Source organism: Protopterus annectens, chromosome 2.part1, assembly GCF_019279795.1.
Source record: "Protopterus annectens isolate FY-2018-M chromosome 2.part1, PAN1.0, whole genome shotgun sequence".
NCBI lineage: Eukaryota > Metazoa > Chordata > Ceratodontiformes > Protopteridae > Protopterus > Protopterus annectens.
In genome coordinates, this window is record NC_056729.1 from 1,608,678,086 (window position 1) to 1,608,693,289 (window position 15,204).

The following is a 15,204-nucleotide window of genomic DNA, read 5'->3' on the forward strand; positions in this document are numbered from 1 at the left end:
CTGGTACCCAGGCTAACAGAAACTCAGACCCCCAGATTCTCAAAAGCAATATGGCGGCCGAGAGATCCACTGTGTGCTCGTTTGATGTGTGGGGGGCTCTAGCACTAGTGCTGCACTTTATGCAAATTACCCATTTGCAGGTGGAAATCATGGAAATGTACTTGGTTAGTAACGAGTATGGTACTGTCATTGAGGAAGCGATCCGGCCGTTGAAAGCATAGGGCAGTGACACAAAATGAATAGTGGTTGCTAAGGGGAGGCACAGTGTGACACATGTAACTATGCATTAGCAGGCAATCCTATGCAAATGAGGGGAAGCATACTGAATCCCAGTTTTCCCCAGCATGTGAGGCAGGTCCCAACAGTGTAAGAGCTGAGTGCAAGACTAAACAGAAGGGCAATGGGAAGCCAGGTGAAATGTATTGGAACCAGCCGCAGACCAGCCCAGCCCAGAACGCCACTATAAACTATGCAAACACCTACCCTTCCTGCCTACATCACCAGTGTAAACAATTAACACTCACAACAGCAAAATGTTAAGGGCTGCAATAGCTATCATACAACTTGTGGAAGAGGCTGAGGGTGGTGAGGATGGGAATGCTGCCGACCAACCCACAGTGAGGAGACAGAGAAGAGCATACAGACCCAGGGTAACCCAAGGGTTATATGAGCTGGAGATAGTGGAGTGCCATAGGGTGGACATAGACCTTCTACAGCAAATTGTTGAGATGTGCTGGCCACACCTGACACACAGAACTAACAGAGGGGAACCCATCCCAGTGGAAATGAAGGTATGTGTAGGCCTAAGAATACTAGCTACAGGTACCTTCCAAAGGCCAACTGGGGATATGATGGGGATCTCACAGGCATCAGCATCCAGGGTACTCCACCAGTTCCTGGATGCCATGGCAGCACATGTTGGTGAGCACATATATTTCCCCCTCACCCATGAGGCGTTGGCCAGCAATATGTGTCTCTTCCACCAAATAGCAGAATACCCTGAGGTAGTGGGTGCAATAGACTGCACACGCACATACATCAAAGCACCACCGGAAAGCAGGGTAGGGTCTACATCAACCGCAAGGGTTTCCCCTCCATCAACTGCCAGGTTGTGTACTGAACTTGTGTGCTGGCTGTCCTGGAAGTTATCACAATTACCACATCTGGCATCTGACGCAGCTGTACCAGACATTTGCCAATGGGGACATCTCACACGGTCACCTAGTGGGGGATGCTAGATACGCACTGGAGCCGTGGCTGATGACACCCATCAGAAACGCACACACACCAGAACAAGAACTCCATAATGATGCACACGCACAAACAAGAATCATAATAGAGCGTGTGTTTGGGATGCCCAAGTCAAAGTTCTGGTGCCTGGCCACATCCGGTGGAGCCTTGCAGTACTCACCAACTACATGTACCCAAATCATTCTTGTATGTGTCATGCTACACAATATAATCCTGTGGAAATAGCTGCAGCAGGAGCAGCAAGGGGCAGAGCCACATAGCCCCCCACCAATGCCAAGGCCTGCACAGGCACAGAGTGACTTGGAGGAGGAACAACCTGAGCCTGCCCCAGTAGGCAGAAGGAGGCATGCCCAGTATGCCCTGGCCCTGGCAAAGAGGCAACGCATAGCACATACTCTGACTTGGGAGAGACCTAGGGAATAGCACCTCTCTCTGACTCTCACATACAGTAAAAGGGATGCCAAACATTACACTATCTGTGCCTAACCATGCGTAGGCAGTGTACTATGTGCATCCGACATAGGCAGCCCTGCAGCATCACCCTCAATACTGGGACACCCACGAGATAAGGGACTCACACATGCCTGTCCAGAGAGGAGTCACATAACCAACAACAGTTACAGCCAGCAGGACAGGTGTAGACAAACGCAAACAAATGCCATACTATGACCTCTGAATGAGGGGTATGAGTAACCCCTACCCAGGCCTACAAAGACAGACTACAGCAGGGCAGATAGTGGGATGTCAGTTGTGATGGCTAGGAAGTCAGAAACTAATGTGTAAGCAATCAAGAGATAAGAACGGTAGTACACCAGTATGGCTTAGTCAGCATGATAGGTAAGACTACTGACTGAAATGGACTACAGGACATACCAGTACAGTCCTAGCAAATGTGTACAACTGTCAGGTGTGCCCCCCCACCCTACATAGAAATATAGTAACAGTCAGGTGCGCCCCCCCCAATTCTGTGTAGAAACATAGAAATAGTCAAGTGTTCCCCCTGCTATGCAGACATTTTGCAACAGTCAATGCCAAATGATCAGTGGTTACCCGTCAGACACAGCATGCTACCTGTCGGTGTACAACACAAAGGTCAGCTGTGCAGTACAAACCACCAGACATGATCCACACATGAAAAACAGACGGCCTAACTGGGCATGCTCACACACTTAGAGAAATGAAGGCAATGTCAGTCATCAACATACTGAAAGGTCATACTGGGCATGCTCATACACTTAAACACATAAAGGCCATGTATGCAAACACCAGTGGACCAGACACATCCAGCAGTTGCAATTGTTAGTGCAGAAACATGTCAGTATGCACCACTCATGCTTTGCACACACAGTGGATAGGAATACAGACATATATGTAAGGACAACACACGTGAATAAGCCAAAGATAGATGGCTATAGATGTGTGGAAGAGGGTGACCGTGACAAGGAGCCATCCATGCCTGTCCCACCCAGCACACAGCCAAAGGGCCCCAAACACATCAGGTGCAGATGTCACACATTGCAGTTACTAGCGACCAGTACCTGTCAACACCACAGACTTTGTGGTCCATGTGCCAGCTGTGTAACATGGCTGTACAAGGACGTAGTCATCTAGTTGCCCTATACACATACCTGTGATATATGACCCCATGTGTGGCCGCATGTGGCATGTCACACCTACATGAATGGTTTATGGACTATGCACACACGGCCACCCCATAGCGGTACCCTGACAAGCCTGCTGAGGTTATCCAATGCAAAATACACCTTTGGGAGAGTTGTAGGCCAGTAATCTCCATGGCACATCCCATAGCTGCATACGGCTGTAGTGTGACAGACTAGTTAGGTAGGAGTTCTAACCCCGGACATGGCAACTGTGTGTGTGAATGTGTGTCACTGTTCATGTGTGTGTCTGTCTCTCACTGACTGTGTAGAGAACAATGTCTTTTAGGCTACTCACACCCCTTACTATTCACATACCCACGTTTGGCAAGGCTAATGATGTCACCCACCTAGAAATACTCCCCTGGGAAAGCTGTAGCTCACTAATCTCTGTAGCACATGCTGCAACTGCGTACTGCTGTAGTATGATAATGTAGTTAGGTAGGAGGTCAAACCCCAACTGTGCGTGTGTGAGTCTGTGTGTGTGCATGTGTGCGTGTCTGTCACTGACTGTGTAGACAGCAATGCTTTTTAGGCTCTCACACCCCTTACAAGTCAAATACCCACCTTTGGCAAGGCTGCTGATGTCACGCACCTTGACATACATCTTTGGGAAGATTGTCGACCAGTAATCTCCATAGCACATCCTGTAACATTGTAAGGCCATAGTGTGAAGAGTTAGTTGGGAGTTCCAACCCCGACCTGCCAGCTGTGTGTGTATGTATGCATGTCTGACTGTGTAGAGAGCAATGCTTTTAGGGTACTCACACCCCTTACATTTCACATACCCGACTTTGGCAAGGCTGCTGATGTCACCCACCTAGACATACACCTCTGGGAAGGTCATAGACCAGTAATCACCGCAGCACATCCTGTAACTGCATACTGCTGTATTGTGAATTAGAACCGTGCTAGGGTTCCATCCCCACACATGGCAGTTCTGGATATATTGTGTGTGTCACTGTCTGTGTAGGGAGCAATGCATTTTAGGCTAGACTCTCGCAGTCATTTCAAATGCCCTACTTTGGCAATCCTGCTGATGTCAGTCATTATGATATACACTTTTGGGCAAGGACTACTCCAGTAATATCCATGGCTCATTCTATAACTGCGTAGTGCTGTAGTATAATACACTAGTTAGGTAGGCATTCTACTCCCAAACATGACAGGTGTGTGTTTGCATGTGTGTGTGTGTGTGTGTGTGTGTGTGTGTGTTTGTAACCCGTATCTTGTGTAGAGGTTGTTGTGACTGTGTGGTCAATGTGGAGTGGGTTTTGCATATTTCTTATATGGTGGCCATACTATATATCACAATGTCCACCATACAGGGATAACACATGTGATATGGCAGAGAGGCCAGGGTGCAGAGCCATAACCAGACATGTGACATCAAGTCTAAGCAATCACAGTTAGCAACCCCAGTATTACCCAGAGCACACTCTCAACCCATGTGTCATACACACACACATGCCTAGGTAACAGCCAATATGTGGGTAGTACACTGCATATTGGCCACTGATAGTAACTATGGAGTCACAGCAGTGGGTCACAGAGACCATGTCACCCTGTCCATCTGTCCAATATGCACATACTTGCAGACAGTGCAGCTCCCCCATGTTCCCCAATGGATACCTGCACCACCTGTGGTGCCATCACATGTGACCCACAACAGACATACCATGCCTGATGACATGACTGTATGGACAGGTGGCACCGATACCAAGGAATGCTGATAGCATGCACTCCATGTAGGTGCAGGGTAAAGCTGCTGGCCATCACCAGTTCCCACCACAGGTGGGCAGGACTGGCATATCTGATAATCTGTGTTCATAACATGGGCTGGACACCCCAGGTACAGTTCTACATGTCACTGTACATGCATGTGGGAGGTGTGCACATCCCAGACACCATCCATGTCATGGAAAAAGGAACACAGACATGGTAAATGATGCACAGCATTGGCCACACACAATAGTCACCCAGGTGACTGGATGGGGGATACAATACCTGCCTGTGTGGGCAAATGCAGACATTACATCCCTGAGCCACAATTCAGACCATCATCATGTGGCCTGATGCCAAGGTAACCCATCGCCTAGCCTTGGACAGCCGTCTGGCACAGTCAAACACCACAAACCTGTGCATACATGCACCCATGCATGTCAGTACTGGCACCCTGAGCATTTGTGTGTGCATTGCATGCTGCAAATGTTCACATCCACACTCCCTACAACCCCCATGGGCATACTGCAGTATGCTGTCTGATGTCAGACACCTTCCCATACCCTTCGCCCGTACAGCCCCCGTATGACCTGTGTGGAGCATGGGATACCTGCACAGTGATGTGATGTAGCAATCCCACAACCGATGAGTTGTACACCTGGCCCTGCCACGTGTGTCAATGTGTGTGTGTCCTTGTGAGAGTGTGGCTGTGTTGACGCTGGCACCTCTTCATGCCAACAAGCATGTGTATTTCACCTACCATACAGCTACTGTATCCCTGTTGCAGATGTCACTCACCATCACATATATGTTCTGAGTGCTCCACAACAGGTAACCCATGTGATGCATCCAATAATCGCATCAAACTCTGCTAGCACTACATAGTTGTCAGGGGTTTGATACCCTGTGATGCTAGGTGTGTGACACAAACATGCTTCAGTTTTACCCTCCCACCCCTCTCTGACATGTATTTGCCTCTGTCTGCATCCTCCACCCCCTCTCAGGTGGACGTGGAGACCTACACCTACTTTGCTTAGGCAGCAGCATGTGTAATGTAAGTAATGCTCATGATCAGCTGATGGCCTCTGCACGAATCACAGCCTTCCCCTAGCTGATTGCATGTGAAACAGCTGTGGTAAAATTCCCATAGCCAATTGCATGGAAACACACTCCAATACCTAGGAGCATCAATGGTGGTGTTGGCTCTTTTCACCCTCTGTGAGCAGGAACTAGATCTGTCATGTGGCAAACAGCATCTCAAATGCATTGCGGTGTGCCTCTAACAACATACACTGTGGAAACAGTGCAGCAAACAGGAGGTGGATTTGCCTGACCTGACTACAGACTGCCGCTACACTGCATTTGGAGTAATGTTGCTTTAACAGTGTTTTTGTGGATATAGCTGTTGTACATGTCTCAATACCTGCCACATCAGTTCCATGTTTATGGGGAACCCCATCTGCAGGGTCATCTGCAGCCTGGGCAGTGTTGTGTCCATGGTTGCATGTGTCACCCATGGAGCATCTAGCTGTTGACTGCGGAAGGTAGTGTGAGGATTGCAGTCAGCATATGGAGAAAGCTGTGGTAGTCACAGACATCATATTTCTCAAAGGACATATGTTGCAACAACCCTGTAACAACAGTAAATGTATGTGGTTATCACAGTAACATGTCAATATTGGCCCTATGTATGTACTCCCAGCCACACCTCTGTCAACCTTTGTACATATGTCATGCAAGAAATGGTGCATATGTGCTGTTAACCATAATCTGTGGCATCATATCTGAGAACAAGCCACTGATATATCTGACTGCTACACATGTTATGTACAGTAGGGGTTACATTACATGATATTACCTGCACATTCTGTGGATGTTCTTACAGTACTGAGGTCTATGTACCTATGGTGCATGTCAACAGTGTGTTTAGTGTTGATATGTACCTTAGCCTGTGTACAGACTGTGGTAGATGACATTGTTCTAGTTCCCCTACTATCAGATGTTACATGCTGCCCCACTGCATGGTACTGTAGTGGCGTACATGTTTCTAGGGCCATAAACATGTGTTCCATACCACAGACAGCCACCAGACCAAACTGTGTAGCAGACCAGTATATGTAGGGTCAGTTTGTGAGTGGCACATATGAGGATGACATAGAACACATAGTCCATATACTGTAATACCATGCTAGCTAACCATATGAGGCTGTGGCTGTGTTCACATTGGTTGTGGATATGCACTGTCACACAGGTGTATCTAACCCTGTGCTGTGACATGCCTGTTGAGCCTGCTTTATATGCAGGTACATGTGCATTCCTCTTAGGAGATGTAATGTAGGCCAGTGTTGAGCCAGTCTGCCTGCAGCCTGCACAGTGCATTGTGACATGCCTAGCAGCTGAATGTACCTAGTGAGTGGGATGTTATGTGCAGATACTAGCCAGATGTCCCACTGCCGGCCCTCCCCTAACAGTCACATATGTCGGACACGGCAGTGGGATGCAGTGTAGATGTATATCAATACCTAATATGTAGTATGTGGCCATGGCACCCCTGTACCAGTGGTCATACCATTACAGGCCAGGCAAGGGTGTGTGAATGCATGATCTATGGTGGACATCATATACCAGTCGTTATGTGTTATACCCATCTACATGGCCATCCACATCCATAGTCTCAAGGCATGGTACACATGTGTAGCACTAAGGGATTATGTGTATACCTCTGGACTGTGCAGACTGTGTCAGACCCTCCACATATATTGGCCAATATCTCTGCTGCAGTCCACAGCTGCATTACGTGCTAGCAGCAGTACTGTACAATGATGTCCTTTGGATGTCTTTCAGTAACCAATGACATACATGTTATAAGCAGATGTGACCTCCCACACACACCATGTCTGCGAAGACAATCCCAATGACAGTAGCAACAGTCTACTAGTATACTTGCTATACATACCTGACATCCCCTGCAACTGTGACATTGGGAACATATGGGCTGGGGGTGGCTTACGCTTCATGTCCAGGACATATGGTGGGAGTATATGTACATATACTCATCCAGATAGCCAGATATACATGATTACACAGGTGTACTACACCCGATTAACACTGTCATGGCAACCACCTACTATAAATTCTCATATCATGTGTGTGGTCCCATTACATCTCCTGTGTGATGGGCATCTGTCCTGTGTGTGGGCAGCAGTGCTACTGACAGCATGTAGCAATATCCCTTACAAGAGAACCAGCATACTCAGGGCAACCACATATTTGTAGGAGGATCAGGAATTACAGACAGACTGCGAGTAGAGTTGTGTTATGCTTTGTACAGTACTGTTGTTATAGGGTGTGGGTGTACATACTAGTTTTCCATGGAATGCAGTCCATTTGCATAGCACACAACTGTGGGCCTATCCTCATGCTGGCCAGAGCTGTGCCTATCATGTCTTGTCTGTCCACCACACAGGTCTTGTGTCAGATATTACACTGGCAGTGTGTGTTACCAGTACATGGCTACATCTATGACCGTCTGTACCACCAATTCCCTGACTAAGGATATGTTACAGACTATCCTGTAGCACCAGCACCTTGCGTGGTGTATGGCAACAGTTGTCCATATATGTGCCTGTATTCCAGCCTCTGTCCATCACCTACATACCAACCTTTGCACATATGTCATGATGTCAGTGGTTGATCCGTAGTAGGATGAGAGTATAACGCACTGCCAATACTGCCATCAGTCCACTGCCATTGTAACCCCCACACATATGGTGGGGCTGGAGCCATATATGTGTGGACGTTACCTACACAATACATGTGTGCCCTTATGCACTGCAGAGCCCAGTGAATGTAACAGTGGTATATGGGCCTGTATTAATGAGTATAGGGGGAGCACCAAAAATTACCTAGGCTGCTACAAAATGTGGGGGTATCAGGGCTGAGCTGCCATAAGGTAGCTGGATATACAGTACCATATATTTCACCTATATATACATTACTGACATGGATCTGGGTAATGCAGGACTACTGCCCCCTGCCATACAAACTGTTCTGTGTGTTGGTGTGCTTGTGATGGTGTCAGTTATGCCATGTTATGTAGCAGTTACAACCCGTGTGGTCATATGACATCTATACCACCTACTGAGTTTGTACAATGTGTAGATAGAGGCTGCTGAACTACACACCTGGATTACATACTGTTGATTGTTTGGTATCCTGTGGCCCAGTGTGTCTTTCCTATTGTACAATGTGAATGGCTTGGCCTGGACAGCAACAGCTGTGAACCTTTCCAGACTACTGTATGACTGTAACTGGTCCAGTGTAGCATCACTCCATTGATATAGTTGTCAGTGTCTGAACAGCTATATGGCATGGCATGTAGAACTGTAATAGTACATGATTAAATGTTTCCATGTCTGCAAACCTGTGGGTGTTGTTTTACCTATGACCTCTCTGTGGGTGTATGTTACAGGCAACGATTGTCATTTGTATGGGTGGCACATACAGTGTCCAGTCATTCAGGGGTCAACTGTAGGCACAGTGGCTGTTCCATATTGTGTGCACCTTCCACTTATGTATCTTACTGTACACATAACTGTGTGTGTATGTGTAGTCACATGTATATGTACATATATATATATATATATATATATATATATATATATATATATATATATATATATATATATATATATATATATATATATATATACAGTTCTACATGCCATGCCATATAGCTGTTCAGACACTGAAAAAAAAAATTTTTATTTATATACTTGAAAGTATAGTCTTTCATTTTTTTTATTTTATTTATTTTTTTTATTTTATTATTTGTTGTTGGGAAAGAGAAAGTCCGACTTTCGGTTCCACTGTTTTCTTTTTCAGGCCGAGGGAGAAATGATCAGATGATGTCTTTTGTCTTTGGGAGGGGAGCCGATACCGGAGGAAACCCCTACAACACAGGAGAACATGCAAACTCCACACACCACAGCACCCCACATCGAACCCGGGAACCTCTTGCTCTGAAACTCTTGCTATGGGTTAACCCACTGCACACTGTAGCATTTCATATATTGATCTGTCATATCAATTACTATTATTATTATTATTATTATTATTCTTTATTTCTTGGAGCTTTTCTCCCCGGGCCTCTACTGAAAATGGACATGTATCCAGCTAGATTAGCCCGGTCAACAAATGTAAAATAAAAATAAAATAAATAAAATAAATAAATAAAACAAATATATATATATATGTATATATATATATATATATATATATATATATATATATATATATGTATATGTGTATACCTGTATCAGCATATCTGTGTCTATGTATCTGTATCCTGGGAATGTGGATGGCTTCCACATAATACATTATCCCATGGGAGCCAGACTGTACTGCATGATATGTTACCAATACCAGCCTGAAATCATAGAAGTGGGATGTAGTACAGGTAATATCATGTGCCCATGTTGTCACAGGCCCTGGTTATGGGATCTACAACACTTGGTAGTGTATTGCAGGGTGGACATGTTTGGCTGGGGGGATGCTAATTTGTAAAACTCGTATAGTGTGTGGTGATTCTCAACCCCAGTAACGTAACATGTAGCCTATAATTCCAAAACACAACGTGAATAAACCAACACAACAAGCCCAGCAAGTCAGGACCAGAAAACCAGCAGAAAAATAAATCCAAAGAGTGGTAGATTCGGGCAAAAATACTTGGTGTATTTGCTGTTTCCAATAAAGTTTGCTGATATATACAGACCGGACTTGGCTACTGCTACCACTCTTTGGATTTATTGTTCTGCTGGTTTTCGGGTCCTGACTTGCTGGGCTTGTTGTGTTCTTTGTAACATGTAGCCTGTTACACTCCTATTCCTAACAGTTACATGTGTCTTGCAGTACCAGCACAACAGTGTTGTACCAATGGGTCAGTAGGCATGGGAATCCCAGTGTGGTCTGCCACGTGTGTGTATGTGTGCATGTGTGCATATCTGTTGGGTACACCATTCCAAGTCCACAGTAGTATGGATATTGTTGTTGTCACCCATAGTTGTGGCAATGCAATGCAACACCCTACTATACCTGTGGTATGTGCATCACAGGCATATCCCTGTGGTACCACTGTTGTGATATGCAATGGGTTGTTTTGGCATCATGGCCAATGTGTGATAGTGGGTATGTCAGAGTATCAAGATGGGTTCCAGTGTGTATAATATTCAGCGGGGGATGTGGGTGCTGTGTACACTGTCTATACACTATGGTACACCTGGTATATGGCCCACGTACCACTGTCAGGTGGCCAATGTCACCATTACCCATACAGGTAACAGATAACAGGATACAGCCCAGTTACACATGTGCTGTGTGCAGCCTACCTGTAAAACATTGGACACATAGACTAGTTAGTTAGCAACTATATAACCAGGTCTCTAAGATGTATGTCTACCTGTTATGTGTCAGTCAATGTGTATATGATGGTATGACACACTATGTATTCTCCATATACAAACATTACATCCCCATTACCATATTGGACATAGGTGGACATAGGTTAGTACTAGGCTAACTGCCCTTGTGAGCAATTGTAAGCCTAGTCAATTATCCCTTGTGAGACTCAAACCCTGCACCTTGTGTTTGTAAGGCAAACACCTTAACCATTAGGCCACCCTATTGTACGTGTCTGTGGATGGTCTGCATGTAACATGTGACCTGGTACACACCTCACCCTACAGATGGTGTCGTGTGTGCAGTGACAGCCACACAGTTCAGCAGCACTACATACCTGGGTAGGGGACTAGACACAGTGTCGCCAAGTAAGGATGTGTGTGTATGTGGATGGGTTGACATAAGGGTGCAGATTATACCTGTACCAGCAGGCTACCAGTCAATTTTGCACAGCCAGTAACTGTTATACATACCTGTGGAATGTGTGCAACTGTACACCAGATATGTCATGGCCATGGTGTCACCACACTGACATACCCTTGTGGAATATGACTGCAGACCATCCCCCTGCTGACACATGTACATCTACAGTACAAATGGATGACATTATGGGGATAACACAGGTATCATCATATACACAGGGTGTGTGAAAGTCATCTTAGCTGCATGGCTACACTACCTGACATGTATGCAGTACACATTACCCCTGACTACATTCTACACTGCAATACATTGCAGCACTCCATTACAGTCACCGTGTGCATCAGAACCATGTTAGCCTGTTCCTGCATTGATGTTATGGATGACAGGGATGTGGCACAGTTATCATCATATGCACAGGGTGTGTTGCTGGTGTGCCAAAGGCCGAGGGTGGTCCAAACCTGTGTCACCATGTGTGTGGGTGAGGGGTGTGGTTCATTGATTGGGGTGTGGTGATGTGGTGTGTGTCGGTATGGGGTCACCCTAGGTGTGGTTGCATAATGTGTGGGTATGCATGCACACAGCTCCACCATGTGGCTGCCCTATATGGGTGATGTTGGACAGCTGCAGGCCATACCTGGCAGGGTGTGTAGTTCACTGCCTCTGGCCATGGACATGCTGACTATGCCTTCCAGGGGTTCCATGGGCATGTGCAGGTACAGACCTTGAGGTGCTACTCTCCCCTGATGATGACATATGTCCGCTGGAACCATGTCCCACCTGGAACTGGCCAGGGCCACGTGCACGCGCCCTGCTGTAGTGTGGTGTGGACAGCAGCCCCAATGGTCTGCTGGGGCTGGTACTGCCACTACGGGAGGGGCTGGGCATCCTGGCACATCCACATTGACCGCAAGCTGCTGGCGTCTCTGGCCTATGTCCACATGGCCATCACACCACTCCCACCACCCTTTCTAGCACAGACATACCACGGTTGAGGATGCCAACCATCTCACCCAACCGTCTAGCCATGACCTCGGTATATTCACAGAAGGCACCAGTGAGTTCATGGAGTTTACCACTTACAGCTGTGAAAGCAGACCTCTGCAGCCTCAGGCCCTGTTTGGTGTGCATTTTCATATGTGCCTGTGCCTCCATTATGGCCTGAAACATGCTCCTGGTGGTACCAGTTGTGGCGCACCTGCCAGGGGGATGATGACCTGTGGTCCTCCCACGAGCACCACGGTACATCTGCCGATGTGATGGCCTTCTGGACATCTTGCTATGCCGACTGTGACCCAACACAGTTGGCATGGACACCACACTTTCCTGGTCATTGCCACCAAGCGCCAATTGTCCCTCTGCTATGGCCACATGTGATGGGTTTGTAGGGGCACTGTAACTGTGTGCAGGCTTGAGGTGGCTAGGAGGGTGATGACACATGCTGCCACAGTGTCGGCCTCTGACAACCCCACCTGTGCCTCACCTGTACCATCATCATCAGTGTCTGTAGGGACACCTACCTAAGTTTGCGTGCAGGAGGGACCTGACCCACCTCGCCACCTGTGGAGGAAGCAAATACACATGTTAAAACCTGTACAGCATTGCATAACAGTACACCCACTCACACACACTCACACTGACAGCCACCTTACTACCTCACTTTCCCTGGGTTTACAGACAGTCCCACAGTCAGTTACATTTGTTTCCCATCTTGCATGACACTTGCTAATATACATGCATCACTCCTGCCCATTAACATATCATTCCTCTCCATGCCCACACATGTGGTTACAGCACCTGACCTGTTACTCCATTGCCTCCCAGACTTGGGTGGAGTAGGTTGTACATGGCCTCACTGCTGTCACCCTGCATTACCCTGTGTATGGGCAGTAATGGTGTACAAGGCCCCTATATGGTTGAGGCTGCTTCATTCACTACATATGTCACACACCAGAACCTCATACTACAGTCTTCCTCATTCCATGCCACATCTGCTGCACAAGCGACCCATCATGCGGACAACAGTACTACCTTGATACACTCACTGATGTGCTGTGGTAATTCCCCATTGCATTTGTAGGGCTGCATATGTGGGTAGCAGGTTACCTATCTGCTGCTGGCAATATGATGTGTATACCTGGTATGTACTTCACCTCCCAATGCATGCTCCATGCTACAGACCTTGTTATGCTATCAGCTGTCCTGTGTTCACATACCTGACAAGTTGTCCTGGTGTCCCATGTCTCACTCCATGTACAGCACGATCCCAAGGGGAAGTGCTGCCATGTGGTTAATCCCACTATCGCCTGTGCATACATGGACCCCCCCCACACACATGTACACTCACATCTGCCTTGCATTGTCCACACTTACTAGATTGCACTTACAAACACAATCAAGATGCACACACACACACACACACACACACACACACACACACACACACACACACACACACACACACACACACACCCCACACTCCTACATGTGCATTTGCACAAGTTTTGTACACACAGTCCTCCCATTATCCTTCTGTCAACATGCATTACATATGGTGCTTAACAGCATGCAGTGCAACTAGCGGCAGTATACATGTGTGTGAGGCATGGGCTGTGTTGGTAATTGATGTCCCTTCCCCCTGTTAACACTGTACCCATATAAAAAGTGTTACTGTGGACTATTCCACACCCTGCCTTGTACTGTGCACCATACCTTGCAAGTGTAGAAACCATTGATGCATCTGTAGTACTGTGTCAGTTATATCAGCTCCAATTCACACAGCCCCTATGTGTCATAGCAACTCATACGTGGGATGATATGTGAACAGCTATCCATTGTGGATGTCTGATGTCACTGTTACAGATCACAACATCAGCAGTGCATGGATGACCAGTACAAGACTATTACACTGACAACCAGCGGACCTTACCATGGCTGTGGGGGGTGCCCTACATATGTCCCAGACCTCTGCATGGTTGCAAGGTATACTCATGTGCACATCCCTTGGAGTGCACACACTGCTGTCACGAGTGCTGTGGGATCAGGGTTACGTCTGCAATGTTTACTTAACCTGCTTGTGTGCAGCTGCAGCCATGGTGGTGTTGAGTCACACATGTCCCAACTGTAGGCCGTGTGTCTTGCCATACTTCACATCCCTGTGGAAACATTGCACATTGACAGGATGTTAGTTATCTTGCATGTGTCTGTTGTATCCTTCCGATACCCCAGCATGGTCTCTACTGTGATGCAGTGCATTTCACAGCAACAAAACATGAATGTGTACAGCATGCAGTATGGGTAGGTGTGTTAGATGTGTGCATGGGATATCCCATAGCTATTACATGCCCAGTTTATCATCATGCATGAACACGAACCATACTCACTGGCTATGGGCTGCTGCCGTGGTGGTATCCTGGAGGGATCTACATAGGAGTGTGAGAAAGTTGATGTCAATGGCCATGTGACCACAGCTGTGACATTCATAAAAGGTGAGTGCAGCATTACATTACATCAACAGTAGAATTACACAATATTACAGCTTATAATCAACTGTTTATTACTACTACACAGCAGCAGACTATGTATATGACATCTCAGATTTGCATGATGTATCTGCACAGATGCAGATGCATACACAAGAGTGGAGTACTGATGTGCCCTGAGACCTTACCTGCACGCTCCTCAGCTGGTGTGTCAT